Source organism: Quercus robur, chromosome 11, assembly GCF_932294415.1.
Source record: "Quercus robur chromosome 11, dhQueRobu3.1, whole genome shotgun sequence".
In the NCBI taxonomy this organism is placed as follows: Eukaryota; Viridiplantae; Streptophyta; class Magnoliopsida; order Fagales; family Fagaceae; genus Quercus; species Quercus robur.
Genome location: NC_065544.1, coordinates 41,000,996 through 41,020,999, shown reverse-complemented (window position 1 = coordinate 41,020,999; position 20,004 = coordinate 41,000,996). Strand labels below are relative to the sequence as shown.

The 20,004-nt window shown below is 36.4% G+C and overlaps 1 protein-coding gene and 1 long non-coding RNA gene across 3 annotated transcripts in view; both read left to right on the top strand.

Annotated features, from left to right (window-relative positions):
* Positions 1-20,004, top strand: part of LOC126705808 (methyl jasmonate esterase 1-like) — a 64,709-nt gene that overhangs the window by 15,251 nt on the left and 29,454 nt on the right. The window lies entirely within an intron of this gene.
* Positions 11,333-12,596, top strand: LOC126705813 (uncharacterized). Its single transcript, XR_007648432.1, has 3 exons — positions 11,333-11,761; positions 11,833-11,968; positions 12,531-12,596. It is a non-coding gene; the product is annotated as an uncharacterized LOC126705813 (long non-coding RNA).

Below are 20,004 nucleotides of genomic sequence, written 5' to 3'. Positions count from 1 at the left end.
ATAGAAATTGATTAATAATACTAGTTAAATTAAGGTTAATTTCATATAGAAGATTGAATATTATAGTTGAATCAAAAGGAATTTACTTTAACTTGGATATATGATTATGCATAGTTAAATACAGTTGTAATCTAAATTTTATTTTATATATTCTTTTTAAGAGAAAGAGATAGATAGATAGATATTATTTGGTGTGTGGCTTAGTAAGAAATTAGTCATCATTGATGATTTATCACATTTGCAGCATTTTATTTGAAACATCTTAGGGTTTTAATTGAGTTAAATTTCTATTGGTCTCCTATTTTAAAAGCCTTGTTAGAAATGAAAAAGAAAAATACTAAAAATACTACAAAATGTTCACCATAAATGTGATTATGACTGTAATTGATGAATTTCAACAACTTGATTTATTTGTGTTTGAATTACTTTTTTATGTGATTGGTAATATGTTAGTTAAATCTATAGTAAAATTTGTGGTATCTTTAGCATCATTCTTAAAAAAAAGTATCAATTATTTAAAAAATGTTATATTTTTATAAAATTTTGGGCCTTTTACTAAGGCAGATGGGGCCTTTTTTTAATAGAGAAATTTTTTATTTGTTATGGGGCCTTAGGCCTAGGCCTTGAGCCGGCACTGGGTTTCTATAAGCTAACTAATTGAGAAATAAGAAAATGATAGCCTATGGTTTTCCCGAACACTTTTACTATAAGTGCATCCTTCCAAGCAGCTCGGATTTTGCCTTTCATGTCTCCAGTAAGTTGAACTGTTGCCTCACCTAGACTGTCTTCATCAGCCTCATCGTCAGTCACCGCTTCCATCTCCAAAGTATTTTCAAAGTCAAAAGCTTTTTCAAAGGCTCCTGGGCACACACCAACGAGCCTATCTCTATAAGATCTGCCCTCTACATCTAAGCCGGGGCATAGAGGTTTGTGGCCAGCAAGGTCACGGTGATTTTCCTTAACCTTTTTTGTACTCCATTGCAAAAGATCATCTTCTTCTCTTGTTCTCAACTATGTATCTAATAACTTAAACCATTTAATATAGTTTTGTACATACTAAAAATATATTCATAATACAATTAGCCATTCAATTATATATAATCTTCACAATTCTTATTCAATGGCATTATATAATAATATGCTTATTAAATACTCTTATATTAATTTTAGAAAGTAAGTAACTCAAAATAATAATTAACCACTTAAACATATAGGTTAACTATAAAGTTGAGTCGGAGTGTTACAATAAGACCCATAAAGTTTGGAAAATGATTCATTCCAATTTGGATCTTCTTAATTAGCACAAAGGTAGGTAAAAGTAGGTAGCTTTACAAGGAACCAAATTGATTGCTTTGGATAATCTTAATACTAAAGGTAGGTGGAAAAAAAAATGAATTCAAAGGTAGGTAATTAGCTAGCTTTGCATGCAACTAAATTGGTTGTGAAGTCAACAAGTGTTGCAGTTGGTTAAATAGCCATGTTAACCTGAGTTCGGTTGTCCCACTAAATAAAAACTCTTCAAATATACCTCTGATATCGCCAAAAAAATCTAACAAATATCCCTAGCTACACAGTACTGTATGTACAAATTGCAAGGGTAGCTCCAAAGTCCAAAGACAAATTCAGCCAATAGTATCTAATTACAGCAAATCCTCCACCTAAAAACCATATCCAACCTTCAAAGTTCTGGAGCTCTTTTTTAGGTGCAGATGAGTGAACTTAGGACCGTACTGCTTTTTACACAGGGAAAAGCTATAGACCCTACAATAAAGCAAAATTCTTCACCAAGCTACTCATCCCTCCTAATTTTCTTAATTATTTGTTTTGGGAAAAAGTTTTAAAACCAGATTTCCTTACAAAACCTTCTGGACGCGGTGAAGTCATGGACGACCAATATGGATGAACTACGTACCTTAACTTGAACCCCATCAGTAGGTATATACAGTAAACATGAATATATAACGCCCCATCTCTATTCTATTGGGGGCCTGAATTTTGAAGGTGATATCGAACCAGCTAGTTTCTTGGATATGAATCGTTTTAATAAACCGCATCGCTTAGACCTTAACTGTCCTGATGCTGGTTGGGAAGCTCTTCCACCCATGACTTTTCCTGATAGATTATACCCAAAATCCGTAGTCCTTGATGGTAAGTTATATGTCATGGGTAGTCGCCGGCATGATGGTTAGTTTCGATTGGAAGGAGCAGAAGCAAAAGGGTATGGCTAGATGGAGGTTTATGACCCCATCTTAAATACTTTGAAACCCTTGCCCAATCCTCCATCTAGTTTTGGCTTTGATAACACCTTTGCTAAACGTATCGTTTACACTGCTCTCCCCTTCAGAAAACAGATTCTTGTATCTCAAAAAAATGATGGCAAGTTGACCTATTTCCTTATTTTTTGATGTGAACACTCGATGTTGGACTACACTAGTGCCTCCTACCAAGCTTGCTCGTTATCATGATAAAAGACCTACAGTTGTTGGTGATACTATCTATTGGGCTAACATCTATGGAAGGAGGGATGACGAGCATATCTTTATTAAAGCTTACAATCTTGATACGGATGTGTGGTTCCGGGGCACTGCCAAAATTAGCCCATTTTTTAGTGATCAGCATGAATTTCTATCTAAGGAAGAAGAAACAAGTTCACGTCCATTGCTCCATTTAGTTGATCAGAAATTCTGCCTTTTCTTGCATTCCTCCTTAGATGACATGAAATCCGATGAAGTTAATCTTGACGGTTACTTTAATTGTCTTATAATTGATCTTTCTCAAATTTTCGAGCACAATTATGAGAAATGTATGCAGAGCTTTTCCATTGACTCCATCGAAAAGATTCCCGTGGTTTATTTTGATCGCTTAAGGGATAGTGTATTGCAGTAAGTTTATTTCTTTCTCCTAATCAAAAAAAAAAAAAAAGTTTATTTCTTTCTCTCTATGACCCACAGCATATGTACAAATTTTAATTGGGCCCCCCTCCCATTTTTGTTCAATACTTCAATTTACTCTCAGGCTCTAGTTTTAATTGTAGGCCTTTTTATCCTATAATAAAACAAAACATGGCCCACAGCCCACTTATATTTAAATACCCAAAGCACTATCCAAGAAAACAACACTTTATCACTCATTCTCCAACTCAAAATCAGAAGATTCAGAACCCTTTCTTTTATTTTTCTTTTTACACTCTTCTTGTCTACTGTGTACACACCACCGCCCACTCCACTAGTTCCAACAGCCCCCAAACAAAACAAAATCCTCAGTTCAGCTCAGCCCTCCTCTCAAACTCAGTCCTCAAGATCCCAAAAAAAAAAAAAAAAAAAACTAACTATTATTTTCTTTCTTAAAATAAATCATTCAGAGCAGGGGTGTAGCCAGAGGGTGAGTTTTCATTCAGAGCAGGGGTGTAGCCAGAGGGTGAGTTTTCAGTTTTCGCTTCATCTTATTTTAGTGTTTTTTTTTTTTTTTTCTCAACTATCTACACTTAAATATTCACATGCTCTTTAATTTTTCATAGATTTTTAGGGAAATTTATGGTTGAAGGCATGGGCATGGGGAGGTTATTTGTGATGAGTCTTGAAGGAAAGATAAAGTTTGCACTTTGTGAAGATAAAGTTTCTAAGGTAAATTTTTTTTTATTTATTACCTATTTTTGATTAGTTAGATATCATATGGCAGTGGGTGTTGTTAAATTGTTTGGTTTATGTTATGTACTTGTGTGTTTAATTTTTGCTTTTGTTTGAGGGGTTATTCTTAATTAAAAAAAAATTAAAATACAAGAAAATTTGAATAATAGGAATGATGATGGGTTGACTATTTAAATTATAGTGGAGATTTTATTTTTTTCTTAAGTATGAATAACATCCATATAATTGAGTAAAAATTTCTCATTAAGATTTTATTTTTTAAGTTCTCTTCAGGTTAATTTTTGAGTCATATTCTTAAAGCTAAAAGAATTATGAGCAAACCAAAAACAAATGATGCATTCTTAAAGAAAAAAGATGTTAGCAATTCAAAACTTAGGGCACCTGTGGCTGTAGAAACAAATGTGGTAGTAGAAATAGATATTGATATTTCAATGCTTGATGTACACCCCTCCAAATGTTCAAGAATTCAATTTGAAGAGATAGATCGTGATCTAGGATCACATAAACAAATATGTGAATTTTCTATCAACAAACAAGATGAAAGCTGACGAGCTTATCTCAAAGAATGTCCATATCAACCTAAATATATAGACTGTCCATACAACGATGATAATCATCGTCGTCAAAAATCGGCCCCCTCATGTACAAAATCCTGGCTATGCCCCTACTGCCATGCCGAGTTATTTTTGTTTATCTATTAGGAATCATTACATTATTGTTAGTTATTTATGTGTAAGTGGTGCTAACTTGTAGGAATGGCTGACTTCATACTTCAAAGAAGACGAAACCTAAATTAACAAGTGAAGCTAGTGTAACGATTGTTGGTGCAAACACAATGATAATGATAATAACACAAAGTGAAACTAAATAATACTTCTGAATTTTATTAATTTAAAGAGAGAAATTACACAACACTATTTGGACTGAGGTGCAGCACACGCTCTCTTTAAAGAGATTCAAGCTCTTGGTTGGCTAAACTTTGTAACCGATGCAGACCATCACTGACTTGTCTCCCCTAAGACACAACAACTCAACAAGTGTCGTATGGCTAAAAAAACCTCTGTACAAAGTGTTCAAGCCCAAAGCTCCACCAGAAAGAACACCCTTCCTTACCAAGAACATCTCTATTTTTTTTTTTAGTGTATATTGCAATAACTTGGATTGGGTCTGAATGATTCTATTTATAAGCTCAATGGGCCTCACGAAATTAGATTACTACCCAAATTAATCTGATTAATTAGGTCCATTATTATGATGTAATGAGTGTTACAAGATTAATTGTTGGATATTAATTTGATGGGCTGGAGTTACACAATTAATGGTGATAAGGAGTTTATAAAGAATGAAAATGCCCAAACAGATAGTCCATTAAGTGGGTTAATGGCTCTTCATTTTCCATAATTAAAATGAAGTATTAATTCGAGCCATTTACTCACCAATGAATATGGTAATTACTCTGAATGGGCTGTCAAGTAGGAGGATCCTAGAGGCTGATTCATTTCCATTTTTTATACTTCCACCCATCACCTTCCCCTTGTGCACGTATCTAGCCAAATATCTGAGACAATTCATGTTAGCCCATTAATCACCACAATTAAAAAGAATAAAATAGTCTCTCTCCTTTTCAATGTGGAATTAAACATTTTCACTAACTTCTCATCTTCCATATTCACTCTCATATCGTTACATTTATGTTGTAACCTTTATTCATTTTAATTATTTAATATTAAAATGCTCCAACAATCCCCCACTCATTTTAATATTAAATTTTTTTAGTTAAAGAGAGATTACCAAGCAAAGACGAGACACTATGCATCATGAAGGCGTGCTCTGCATTGAACCTTCACTTAATAAAACAGCAATCTCAACTCCAGAGTCATAGCGGTCTCCGACTTGAACTAAGACTGCTTTAGGAAAATTAAGCGTCACTACTTACACATAACAACCCAGGTATTGACATAAGCTTTTATAACTAGCACTTTACGGCCGTGTGCTGATCTCGGTTTCATAAGTGTATTTGAGATTAAGTCCAAATCTCATAGAGAGCGGTCCCACCCCACACTCACATAGGTGAAATTTTGTTAAGGGTGCTCTTGTAATTCTAACACTTCACTCATACGAGCTACAAATTTCATTAAGACTTTGTTACTCAACCTCTCCACATTACAGTATAAATGCACTTACATCATAGGGATGAATAATTAAAAAATTATTTACAAAATAAATAATTAAAAATAAATAAATTGTGCATTTCTTGCGACCATCGTATGATTCGTTTTTCCCATTGAACCCAATTCTTAGGATCTCTAGTCCTTGGGTTGGGTATCCTCATACATGGCTCATAATTCTATGGACTTTAGTCCCATCTCCCTCGATGTATTCCAGACTCCATCTTTTGCCAAGGCCTTGGTAAATGGATCTGCAAGATTATCATTAGATTTAATATAATCCACAGTTATGATGCTACTACTCAAATAAGATTGCACGGTACTGTGTTTTTTTCTTATAGGTCTGGATTTACCGTTGTAGTAACGGTTTTTAACTTTATCAATTGGGCAGTGCTATCACAATGAATTAATATAGGTGGAATTGGCTTTTCCCAAAGTGGAATTTCATATAACAAATCTCTAAGCCAATTTGCCTCTTCACTAGCTAAAGCAAATGCTATTAATTCAGCTTCCATTGTTGAATTAGCAATTATTATTTGCTTTTTAGATTTCCAACAAATAGCACCACTATCTAAGGTAAAAATATAGCCAGTGGTAGAGAGAGAATCATCTAACAAAGTATTCCAATCGGCATCACTAAAAGCTTCAATCACAGCAGGGTACTTTTTATAAAATAAGCCATAGTTTTTTGTACCAATTAAATATCTCATGACTCACTTAATAGCTAGCCAATGATCTTTACTAGGCTTGCTAGTAATCTGCTAAGCACTCCTACTGCAAATGCAATGTCAGGTCTAGTACAATCAGTAGCATAACGCAAACTACCAATGATACTAGCATAATCCTTTTGATTAAAAATCCCATCATCATTATTCACAGGAAATAAATGGACACTAGAATCAAAAGGAGTAGCTACACTTTTGTGATCATGAAAATTATATTTTTTCAACATAATGTGATTGATCAAGATATATTCCATCACATACTTTTGTAATTTTCATACCCAAAATAAAATTAGCCTCACCAAGATCTTTCATATCAAAATGGCTTTTAAGCATATTTTTTGTCTAATTTATAACATGCATATTTGAGCCAAAAATCAACATATCATCCACATAGAGGCTAATAATAGCATGTAAATTATTCCATGATTTAGAATAAATACATTTATCACATTCATTTGATTTATAACCATTCTCAATCATACAAGAATCAAACTTTTCATGCCATTGCTTAGGTGCTTGTTTTAAGCCATATAGTGATTTAGTTAGCTTACATACCTTGCTTTCTTGTCCGGGCTCTACAAATCCTTCAGGTTGATCCATATAAATCTCTTCCTCTAGGTCTCCATTTAGAAAAGCAGTTTTTACATCCATTTGATGAATTTTCAAATAAAAAATTGCAGCAATAGCAATTAACAATCTAATAGATGTAATTCTTGTTACCGGAGAAAATGTATCAAAGAAATCAAGATCAACTTTTTGTTTAAAGCCTTTTGAAACAAGTCTAGTTTTAAACTTATCTATTGATCCATCCGGTTTCAACTTTTTTCTAAGGACCCATTTACAACCTATGGTCTTACAACCCGATGGAAGATCTACCAATTTCCAAGTTCTATTAGAAATTAGAGATTCCATCTCATCATTTACAGTATCTTTCCAAAATATAGCATCAGGTGATGTTAAAGCCTCTTTTAAATTTTGGGGATTTTCCTCAATGTTAAAAACATAATAATTAGGACCAAAATCATTTTCAACTCTAACTCTTTTACTTCTTCTAGGTTCCATTTCAAAATTTTCTTGATTTTGTAGATGTGAAGTAGAAGAATTAGGTTGTGATAAAATATTTTCTTCACCCCCACTATTTTTCAATTTAAAAGGAAATTTTTCTTCATGAAAAATTGCATCTCTAGATTCAAAAATTATTTTGTTTTCAAGATCAAAAAATCTATAGGCTACACTATTAATCGCATAACCAAGAAAAGCACAGGTAGTAACTCTTATACCTAATTTAGTCATTTTAGAGTCAGTAAGCCTTACATAAGCAAGACAACCCCATACTCTCAAATATTCCAAATTTGGCTTATGTCCTTTCCACATCTCAAAAGGTGTGGTGTGTGACTTTTTACATGACACCCTATTCAAAACATGACATACAGTTAAAATAGCTTCACCCCAAAAATGAAAAGGTGCACCAGATTCAACTAACATGGCATTTGTTAACTCAATCAAAGTTCTATTTTTTCTTTCAACCACACCATTAGAAGGAGGTGAATATGGTGCAGTAGTTTCATGGATAATTCTCAAAGACTGAACAAATGAGTTGAATGCACTTGATTCATACTCACGGCCTCTATCACTTCTTATTCTTTTTATTTTTCTACCAAATTGATTTTCAACTTCTTTTAAAAAATCTTGAAATTTTTCAAAAGCATCACTTTTATTTTTCAACAAATAAATAGTTGTATATTTTGATAAATCATCAATAAAAGTGATAATATATATATTTCCTCCACGAGTTAAAATTCTCTCAAATTCACATAAATCGGAGTGAATTAACTCAAGCAATTCGGTATTTCTTACAACACTTTTATAAGGCTTTTTTTTGTAATCTTAGCTTGACTACAAGTTTCACATTTTTCAAAATCTTTTGATAGTCTTGGAATTAATCCTAAACTATTCATGATTCCTACATATCTACTATTTATATGACACAAACGAGCATGCCAAAAATTAATAGAAGAAAGCATATAACCTGAACTGGTAGATGCTTTATTATTCTCAACATTCAATTTAAAAATTCCATCACAAGCATAACCCTTGCCCACAAATAATCTCTTTTTAGTGATTACATAATTATCAGATTCATAGTTTTCTTGAAGCCAGCCTTGTTAAACAAAAAACTTGACATCAAATTCTTCCTCATGGACGAAGTGTAAAGTACATCTTTCAATATTAGCACACGTCCAGAAGTGAATTTCAATTCAACCTCACCACTCCCAAGAACCTTGGTTTTGCTAGAGTCACCAAGCATAATAGTTTTTTCTTCTTCAAAAGGAGTGTACAACTTGAACCAATTTTTATCATAGCAGACGTGGCTATTAGCACAAGAATCTGCCCACCACCCTTCAAGATATTGCCCCATATTGATGTCTATAATCATAGCCACTAAAGGCTTTTCGGTTACGTTAGCCTGCGGGACAAATTCACGTTTCCGAAATTTACAAAATCGAGCAATATGCTCACTCTTGCCACAGACAAAATAGGATCTATTAAATTGATCTTGTGAAGGGGGTCCTTGGTTCTTATTGTAATTTTTATTTGGGTTTCCCCTTTCTTGAGGTCTATTATTGTTTTTTAAGGCTCTCTTTTTAGGCTTCAATTGACTATTTCTAGGAAAATGATTTTTGGGCATATTATTATTAGTTGAAATAAGATTTACCTTTGTGGTGAAATTACCATTGCTCTCTTGTGTCATGAGTGCATCTTGTCCTCTAGCCTCCTCCTCCACACAGATGCATGTGATCAAAGTCTCCAAGGATGTCTCCTTTTGTTTGTACCGCAAAGTCTTTTGGAACTCCCTCCAAGATTTTGGTAGTTTGTCAATTATGCCAGCTACCTCCAAATTGTCTCCAATCTTTATGCCTTCGGATCTCAATTCTGCCACAATCATTTGGAAGTCTTGTGCTTGATCCAACACTGATTTTCCATCTACCATTTGGTAACGGAAAAATCTACTAGCAGCATACTTCTTTGCACCTACCTCCTCGGTATCATACTTGCTTTGTAAAGCTTTCCAATTTTTCTTAGCAGAATTATAAGTTGTATCATAATAATCATAGAAATGATCGGCAAGACAATTCAAAAAATAAGAGTGACAATTATATTCATCTTTTGTATACTTATCTATTTTTTCTTGATGGAGGCTATATTCTTCCTCACTCATCTCATCGGCACTATTTTTGATACCTCTACCCTTCACCTTCTCCTTGCACACGTATCTAGTCCAATATCTGAGACAATTCATGTTAGCCCATTAATCACCACAATTAAAAAAAATAAAATAGTTTCTCTCCTTTTCAATGTGGGATTAAACATTTTCATTAACTCCCCATCTTCCATATTCACTCTCATATCTTTACATTTATGTTGTAACATTTATTTATTTTAATTATTGAATATTAAAATGCTCCAACAACGATCAAAGGTAATTATAGTAGTAGGTTGCTTCCTTGAAGATAATGCATTAAAAAAGAAAGAAGTTCTAAAGGAATAATTTTTTATTTGAAGATTGATGCCAAGTGTTTGAGCTTGTGAATAGTTTGGAGATGTATGTTTACCAAATTACATAGCTTTGAGATTATGAATGCAATATTTTGTTAGTATTTTTACTTCCCTTTCACCCAATATATTAAGTTACCTTTACTTACATGTGAATTTGTGGGATTAGAGTTAGGTTTTGGTGGGGAAAAGGATGGAAAATAATAGGGATTATTAGGTTTCCAAATGGTGAAAGATTAGTGGGGTTTGGGGATAAAATAATGTAGAAAAATCAAGATTTGGGCGGCTGTTCCTGTGCTATAAACAGTAACTCGTGAACAATAAAATAAAGAAAAGATAAATTTCTAGACATCAAAGCTAGACTTTCTAAGTATCACAAGTTTCTTTGGTATTTCCCCTCATTACACCTCACAGAAGGATGTGTCATACAAACCAATAATAAGTTTTATAGCTTCTCTAAAATTCTGAAACATTATCATTCTCTATCTTCAATATAAAACCATCTTATCATCATTTTTTGAATATTTCCCTTCAACTCTCATTATAAATCATTTAGAATGATTGGTTAATATGTTTGAAATTGTTAATAAATATGCATTATAATAATATGATTTTTATATAAATAGAAATTGTATATATGTGGCACTATCAACTTTAATGACACAGTTTTTGGTTGCTGTGATTTTTGGGACAACTTTCATCCCTATCAATTTTCTTTAAGCTAGAGTACTTATTTCATGGTAGGCTTGGGATCAAAGCTTATAATTCCATCTATATATTCTTCTCCTCCATTCAATTACTTATCAAAAACAAGGGTAGACTTGGGATCAAAGCTTATCAACCTCTTCCATTAATCTCCTCCATTCAATTACTTGGCAAAAACAAGAAAAACTTCTATAAATTTAATGACCTAACCAGCAAGCTGCTATCCAACATAAAATATTTCGTAGATGTCCTTTGCCTTGAGCAGGTACCAGAAACCATTTTCCTTATATGAGAGAATTATATATAAAGTACAATGGTGAGAAATTAAAGTCATTGTTTGGCGTTAGTGCATACCACGTTAGTAATTTCGACAAACTTCTATTTCTATTAACTATATAAAAAGATGAGATTCCGCCGGGTTTTGAGGGTCAATGTAGGAGCTGTGATCGTGTGACTAAGAGCACTCACAGCAGTGGTGCTAAAAAGCTATATTGGTATATTTTAGCTCTCCATATACAAAAAACAAGCCCCAGCAGTGGAGCTATAGTTATTTTTTTTAGCTGATTCGCTACAGTGCACATCTATCTATAGATGTGCACTGTAGCTGTGAGCAAAAAAAAAATATAATTTTTTATTCTGCCGGCTCCTTTTTTTATTCATTCTTTATCACCGTCCCTCTCTCATCTCTCTCTGAACTCATCACTCTCTCATTCACTCTCTGAACTCATCTCTCTCATTCACTCTCCGGTCTTTCAAGCTCGTCAACGTCGCCGACCAATGAAGCTCGACTCATCCTCATCTCTGAACTCATCTCTCTCATTCACTCTCCAGTCTCTCAAGCTCGTCAGCGTCGCCGACCCATGAAGCTCGACTCATCCTCATCTCTGAACTCATCTCTCTCATTCACTCTCCAGTCTCTCAAGCTCGTCAATGTCGACTCGTCCACCTCAAGCTCACTCCGGTACAACTTGCTTTTTTTTTTCTTCATTTTATCAAATCCGGTCTCATTCACTCTCTCTATTTCACTGTCAGCTCTCATCTCAAGCCTCTCAAGCTCACTTTCTCAACGTCGCCGACCCGACCATCGTCAACGTCGCCGCCATCGTCAAGTTCAGACCCACGCCGCTGATCTGCCTCGACGCACTTCTCTTCCGCCGATCCACTTCAGGTCAGTCTCTGTCTTCTTCATGTGGATGCTTTGGGTTTTTGATTTGGGTATACTCTTCCGCCGATCCACTTTAGGTTTTTGATTTGGATCCACTTCATGTGGATGTCTCTGTTTTTTATTTTTGATATATGATTTTTTATTGTTGTTCTGGATTATTGGCTTGGTGATTTTGGTAGATTATTTTGGTAGATTGATGATGATTATGGTTTGGTAAGTGTGAGTGATGATGATGATGTTTAATGTTCTTAATGGATGAATACGGTAGTTTCTCATTGATGATGATGATGATTATGGATTTTGTGATATTGAGTGCTCTGATTTGGGTGGATTTTGTTGGATATGTTCTGTTGCACAAAACTAGAAACAGAGCACACATTTCTTGTGGTCATTTTAATGAGAAATTGTTAGTTTGGTTTTGAGTTTTGATATAAATGTACGATTGGGAATTTTCTGTGTGCAGGGAAGTTTTGAGTTTTGATATGCATAATCATGTTTTATTGATATAATTCTAAGTATTTTAAGTTTTGATATAAATGTAAGTTTGGGAATTTTTTGTGTGCAGGGAAGTTTAGAAGAGTCGGCGGTGGTATTTTAGAATTTTCTGTGGCAACGGTGGCGGTAAAAGAGTCAGCGGTGGCGGTGGCGGTGGCGGTGGTGGTGGCGGTGACGGTGGTGATGGCAGCGGTGGCGACGGTAGCGGTGGCGGTTGCAGGTGGTTGTAATTGTTGTTTATTGTAATGAATATATTATTTTATTGTAGTAGATATATTATTTTATTGTGATGTTTATATTATTTTATTGTATTGAAAGCTAAAATAGATCCACTGCTGCAGCATGTGTGTAGGTAAAATAGATAAAGTAACTTTTGGTGGAGCTAAAAAGCTAAAATTTTAGCTCCACTGCTGCGAATGCTCTAAGGAGCTTAATACTACTGAAGGGCAGGAAGGGAATCACGGAACTTTTGAGCCTACTTTTCCACAGCAAACTCCTTTAGTTGCTCCTCTTTTTGAGACACATAGTGGGCCCTATTGTGATGTAATTCAAGCTAATCCCTTAGCTGACTCTACTAAGTCTTATTCTCAGCATAAGCTTTCTTTGAAAAAAGAAAATCACGTGATCCTTGGTCCCATGCTAGCTGACATCTCCAATCATCAAATAACAAAGCAAGACTCTCTTGGGTCAGGTTCAAAATGGTCACGGGTACTGCGATCCGCTCCAGGCAGTAAGGAAGCCTTGCTTGTTCATGCAGGACAAAAAAGAGCTTTTGTGAGAGACTCTGATCAGGTTGAAGCACCAATTAAGAAGTACATAGTTTCTCAAGATGACAAGGAAAATTCCAATATTTTGGCGGCGGCTGGTTCCCAGCCCTGCCACAGCTTATGAGTATCCTATGTTGGAACTGTCGGGGGCTTGGGAACCGACAGACAGTTCAAGAGTTCAGGGATATTATCCGGGCACAAGATCCTACAGTTGTGTTCTTAGCCGAAACATGGCTGGTTAAAGCTAGGCTTTTAGGTATTCGTGATTTGCTACAATTCGGTTATCACTATGGTGTCTCAAAAATTAATCATGGTGGTGGTTTAGCCATTTTTTGGAAAAAAGATTTTGACTTACAGGTTGTTTCATCCTCTCTCAATCACATCGACACAATAATTTTTGGAGGCACCGACAAAGCCTGGAGATTTACGGGTTTTTATGGAAATCCAGAGACTCACCGTCGCTCGAATTCTTGGAATTTATTAAGAAACCTCCATAATCGTTTTTCCCTACCGTGGTTATGTGGGGGAGATTTCAATGAACTTGTGAAGTCTCATGAAAAGAGAGGGGGACGTCCCCGCCCTTACAGTCAAATGCAAAAGTTTAGAGAGGTGCTCGATGAATGCGGTTTGTTGGATTTGGGTTTCAATGGGAAAAAGTTTACATGGTTCAAGAATTATCCCTCAGGTGGAATTTGGGAACGTCTTGATAGAGCAGTTAGTACGACTGATTGGGTAGAGCGATTTCCAGCAACTAAGATTCAATCCTTGGTGTGTGGGCAATCCGATCATAGTCCTATCATAATCCATCCCGAGGGCATTCTAGTGAAACCTCAGCGACTGTGGCGGTTCGAACAATTCTGGCTTGAAAAGGAATGGTGTCATGATACAGTGGCCCGGTCTTGGGCGGCAGTACAATCGGGCTCTCCCATGGTAGCAGTCATGGGAAAAATAGATAGGTGTCAAGCAAAACTTAAGAAGTGGAGCAAGAATTCAGTGTGCAATATTTCATGGACCTTAGTGGATAAAAAGAAGCTTCTAAGCAAAGCAGAGGTGGTGGCATTACAAGGGGGTAGCGTGGATGTCTTTTTGCAATTAAAATCCGAAGTAAATGAGCTCCTTCATATGGAAGAACAAATGTGGCAACAGAGAAGCCGCTCCCACTGGTTGGTCTCGGGTGATAGCAACACGAAGTATTTCCATAATAGGGCGTATCAACGCTTCCGTCGAAACTCTATATCCGAACTCCATGATTTAGATGGGGTATTGGCTTCAGGAGAAGAAAATGTCTCAGCCATGATTGTGGATTTTTATAGTAAGCTCTTTTCCTCCTCAAACCCATGTGACATGGAGATGATGGTTCAACACACAAAAAGGGTGGTGAGTTCAGACATGAATGATGGCTTGGTTGAAGCTTTTACCAAGGAGGAGGTCGAGACAGACCTAAAGCAGATGGCGCCTTTAAAAGCTCCCGGTCTTGATGGTATGCCTCCACTTTTCTTCCAACATTATTGGGATAGTATTGGTGATGATATTGTTAAGGCTGTTTTATTCTGTTTAAATGCCAAAGAAGTATTGCCATGTCTTAACCATACTTATATTACACTCATCCCTAAGGTCAAGAGCCCAGAATTTATTTCTAAGTTTCGCCCTATAGCGCTTTGTAATGTCTTATATAAACTTGTCTCCAAAGTGTTGGCCAACAGATTAAAACGAGTGCTACCCCAAATTATTTCTGAGACTCAAAGCGCTTTCCAACCAGACAAAGCTATCTCGGACAACATTCTGGTGGCTTTTGAGACTTTACACCATATGAAGATGAAGAAAGTGGGTAAAGTGGGACATGTAGCCTTAAAATTGGACATGAGTAAGGCTTATGACAGGTTGGAGTGGGTTTTTCTAAGGAAGATCATGGAGAAAATGGGTTTCCATCCTACTTGGATAGGGTGGATAATGGAGTGTATTCAATCGGTTTCTTACTCCATTTTGGTAAATGGTGAACCTAAAGGCCGCATCATTCCAACTAGAGGTATCAGGCAAGGAGATCCTTTGTCTCCATATCTCTTCTAACTATGCTCGGAGGGTTTGAATGGGCTTTTTCAACATGCGGTTGATGGTGGTCAGATTGAGGGTTTCTCTCTTTGTCGCTCCGGTCCAAAGATTTCGCACCTATTTTTTGCAGATGATAGTCTTCTTTTTTGTCGGGCTCGGGTAGATGACGTGGAAGTATCCAGGCCCTCCTGAATATCTATGAGAAGGTTTCAGGTCAGAAGATTAACTCTGCAAAAACCACTTTGTTCTTTAGCAAAAATGTCTCGGATTCTACAAAAGAGACTATAAAAAACCTGTTGGATGTTGCCGAGATCAAAGAATATGAGAAGTATCTGGGATTGCCAGCGGTGGTTGGAAGAAATAAGAAAGCTAGTCTGAATTACATCAAAGATAGGGTGTGGGAGAAACTTCAAGGGTGGAAGGAGAAATTACTTTCTCAAGCGGGTAAAGAAGTGTTGTTGAAAGCTGTAGTCCAAGCTATCCCCACCTTCGCTATGAGTTGTTTTCGTCTTCCAGTGGGTCTTTGCCAAGACATTGAAATGCTTATCCGGAAATTTTGGTGGGGTAATAGGGGTGATAGAAGAAAAATCCACTGGAAGAAGTGGGAGGTTTTGTGTAAGCCAAAACTAGACGGTGGATTGGGTTTTAAAGACCTCTGTAAGTTCAATGAGGCAATGCTAGCGAAGCATGTTTGGAGATTGATACATGACATGGATTCCCTCTTTTACAAAGTTTTTAAGGCTAAGTACTTTCCAAATTGCAGTGTGTTTGAAGCCAAGTCAGCCTCGGGTTCATTTGCATGGAAGAGTATTCTCCGTTCTAGAAACCTAATTGAAAGAAATGGCCATTGGAGAATGGGGGATGGGAAAAAAATTCGGTTACTCCATGATGCTTGGCTACCAAATTCTAATGCAGGCAGAATCCTATTCCATAAAAGGTTACTTGCTCAGACTACAACAGCCAATGGGCTCATTGATCCCAACTCGGGTTGGTGGAACTTGGGCTTGATTGATCAATGCTTCTACCCCCCTGATGCCCAGTGCATCATAGCCCAACCCCTTTGTACCACTCCACAGGCCGATACCTTTGTTTGGACTGCCGAACGAAATGGCTCTTATTCAGTGAAGTCGGGGTACAAAATCCTTTGTGAGGACCAACAGGCAGGTGGTCTTGAAACTGACGTTGCTGAGGCTCGTCGTAATTTTTGGAAGGGTGTGTGGAAACTCAAAGTCCCAGGAAAGATCAAGCACTTCTTATGGAAATCATGCACCAATTCATTGCCCACTAAGGAAGATCTGAGGAAGAGAACTATTATTCAGGAAAATGTGTGCCATCTCTGCTCAGACCATCCTGAAGATGTCAAGCATGCGTTGTGGGGTTGTTCTAAGGTTTGCCAGGTGTGGCAAAGAAGGTTTGGCTGGCTGGTTAACTCACAGGATAAGGAAGGTTCATTTTCGGACCTGGTTCACTTAGTGCAAAAAAATCATCATCTTTTCCCACTGTTTGCAATCATGGCATGGTCCGTATGGCACCACCGGAATAATTCTCGGCTCCATTTTGCCACAGTACCTTTAGACAGAGTAGCCGATTTTGCTGAAAACTATCTTCAAAACTATTCTGACAAGTTCGACCAACAGAGGTTACTCGTGAGAAATGCAGCAACAGCGGCAAGTTGGTGTCCACCGTATGAAAACCAGGTGAAAATTAACTTTGATGGAGCTCTGTTTGGTGAGTCGGATAGTGTAGGGATCGGTGTTGTGATTTGGAATTCAGAAGGAGGGGTTCTGGCAGCTCTCTTGGAAAAAATTATGAAACCCCAATCAGCTGAACTTGTAGATTCTTGCCGCCCGACGTGCTATCCTTTTTTCTGCAGAATTGGGTTTCTTCAATTCGGTTTTTGAAGGTGACTCATCCAATGTTATCAGGTCCCTTCAGGATAGGATCGTGGCCCACTCACAAGGAGGGCACATCTTAAAAGACACTTTGTCTTATCAAAACTCTTTTTAGAGTTACTCTTTCTCTTGTATTGGCAGGCGAGGAAATGCAGTAGCGCATGCCTTAGCCCAGAGAGCAAGATTATCTTGCCCCTTAGAGGTCTAGTTGGAGTCTGTTCCTCCAGACATCTCTTCCTTTGTTCGGTCTGACCTTCGGGTTTAATTATTAATGAAATTTTATCTTCCTTCTCAAAAAAAAAAAAATATATATATATATATATATATATATATATAAAGAGTGAGCTTCTCTACAGTATTTTCTTTGATTTAGTCAAGTTTTGTCTTCTTGTGAAGCTAAAACGGTGCGTTTGAAGAGAACAACAATTCAGTCAAAATTTAAAGATAAACTCAAACAACAATGACTCACCGTTTACTGCCTCTTATCTTCTTCTTCTTCTCTCCACACGATTTTTTTTTCTTCTCTCTTTTCCTCCCAAACCACCGATCTGTATTGTGATTCAACTCCTTCACAACCCAGCCTCAGCACCAATCTCTCTCTACTAATCCAGATCAACAAAAAATTTGAAACCCAAGAACATTTGCAGCCAGAAAAAAAAAATGGAGCTCAAAGCCTCAAACGCTGTTTGTGATCTCTGTAGGTTGGTGGATGTGCGACAGATAGACGATTGCGGGTTTGAAACTCTGTTTTATATACTTATTTTTGGTTTCTGGTACTACAAAATTATTGTTGCTGTGAAAATTGGGGACAAATGGAAGGAAATTGAGGATTTTTGGTTTTGGCTTTCAGAATCGAAAATTCGGAGCTCAATTCTCCCAAAATACTAAATTTGAGTTTTTGTGCATATGTTTGTGTGAAAGTTTGGTAAACTCAGATGGGTCAGAATATTTAGTGTTATATTTAGACTATATGAATGAAAGTTTGGATTTTTACTCAGGCTGAATTTGTGTTGTGTTTGCTATTTGTAGGTGTTCTTCTTTGCATTTATCTCTGCACGTGAGATTGAAAGTTTGGATTTTTACTCAAATTAGATAATTTTTGTATGTTAATATTTGCTATTAGGTGTTCTTTTGTAATATCATGTATGTAATTATGTATATATGTATATGAATGAAAGTTTGGGGTTATTTTTTATTTTTTAGTAATATACTATGAATTTTGTGTATGCAAGCGTTCTTTCTGCGATGTAGGATTGGCTTTTCATAGATGAATCAATGTAATTTGTAATCCTCAGTAGAATGCCTTTTTGGTTGTTGGAGGTAAAGAGATTAGAGGCTCTATCTCTGATCTGAAGGGGCCCTGTGGTTTACCCTAAGCCTCGGTGAGTTGTGGTTTTGGCTAACAATCCATTGAGGTCCTTGTGATGGCACAAGGTAAAAAAAATTTGTGACCTATTCTTTATATTTTCATGGTTCTGTTGAATGTTATAGGCTTTTGAGGATTTTAGATTTATAGGTTTTTTGTTTTTGTTCACACAGACAGTCATCAAGCAGAGGTTTGTGATTCCAAGGCTGCAGCAGAGCACGGGTGAGTTGTATTTTTTGTGTTTGCTTTGATTTCAAGTTTAAATGCTTAAAACTTTTAATATATGAAGAAGGGCTTGGTTTTTCTTATATATATATATATATATATATATATAATAAATAAAAAAAAGTGAAAGATTCCACCTACAGTGATTTAGTGATTTTTTGGTTTAGTCAATGCAAAACTCAACTTTTCATTACTTCTTTTATTTGGTTCACAAATGTCCAAAACGTTTTTGCGTGGGAAAGAAAAGCAAGTCTGAGGCAGGCAAAGAGCAAGATACATCTTCTTCTTCTGACAGACTCAACAGAGAGATAAGCTAGAGCTTAGTACGTGTGTGGTGCCGGTGCAATCTGTACATATTTGGCGAGATAAGGCGCAGAGACAGACGGCTGTAGCCTGTAGGTTTGTATGGGGAGAGAATTGTGTGGTTTAAAGGAAGGGAAGAGACTTTGGTGGAGATTGTGGGTGGGTGTGGCCTATGGGTTTCTTGAAAGTTAAGAGAGAGAAGTAGAGGACCAGATAAAACTTTTTGCTGGTTTGTGGTTTAACATTCTCAACTCATCACGATACAGGTATCACTCTCTAATCACAATCAAAAAACTCTCAGACTTAGAGAGAGAGAGAGAGAGAGAGAGAGAGAGAGAGAGCCCCAAAACAACGCACATTCCATTCAAGATTCAACACTCATGGAAGACCCAAGCCCAGGTAATGATAACTACCACCACCGCCGATTATACAACATTGTTGTTTTCCTTAATTTTTTAAACTTTGAATTTTTTTTTTTTTTTTTTTTTTTTGTCTTTTCTTTTATAAAATATAAGTAAAGATTTGAAATTGAAAAAAAAATAAAATTTGTGCGTGTTTTTGTTGGGTTACAGAAAATGGATGCATTGAAGAAAGTTTATGCGGCGAGGCATGTAATGCAATCGGAGAGGATAGCGCTTCACTTTCAACACGATCTTTAGGTTTAAGAAAAATAAAGGGATTTGTTTGCTCACATAATAAAATGCACAGTTTTGGAAAGAAAAACAGAGAGAGATGGGATAGCACAGGGAGATATGAGATGGGAAAGCTTATGCAGCGCCGGGTGTATGTCTCTCACTCTCTCACTTTTCTGATTTTGCCCTCTCTTGAAATGCCCAAATGCGCAAATCCTTATTCTCATTCTCTGATTTTCCTCCTAAAATCCTCAGGTGTCTCTCTGTTTCTGTGCAGTAGATTTACACAGTTTTTCATAATTAGAAGTTC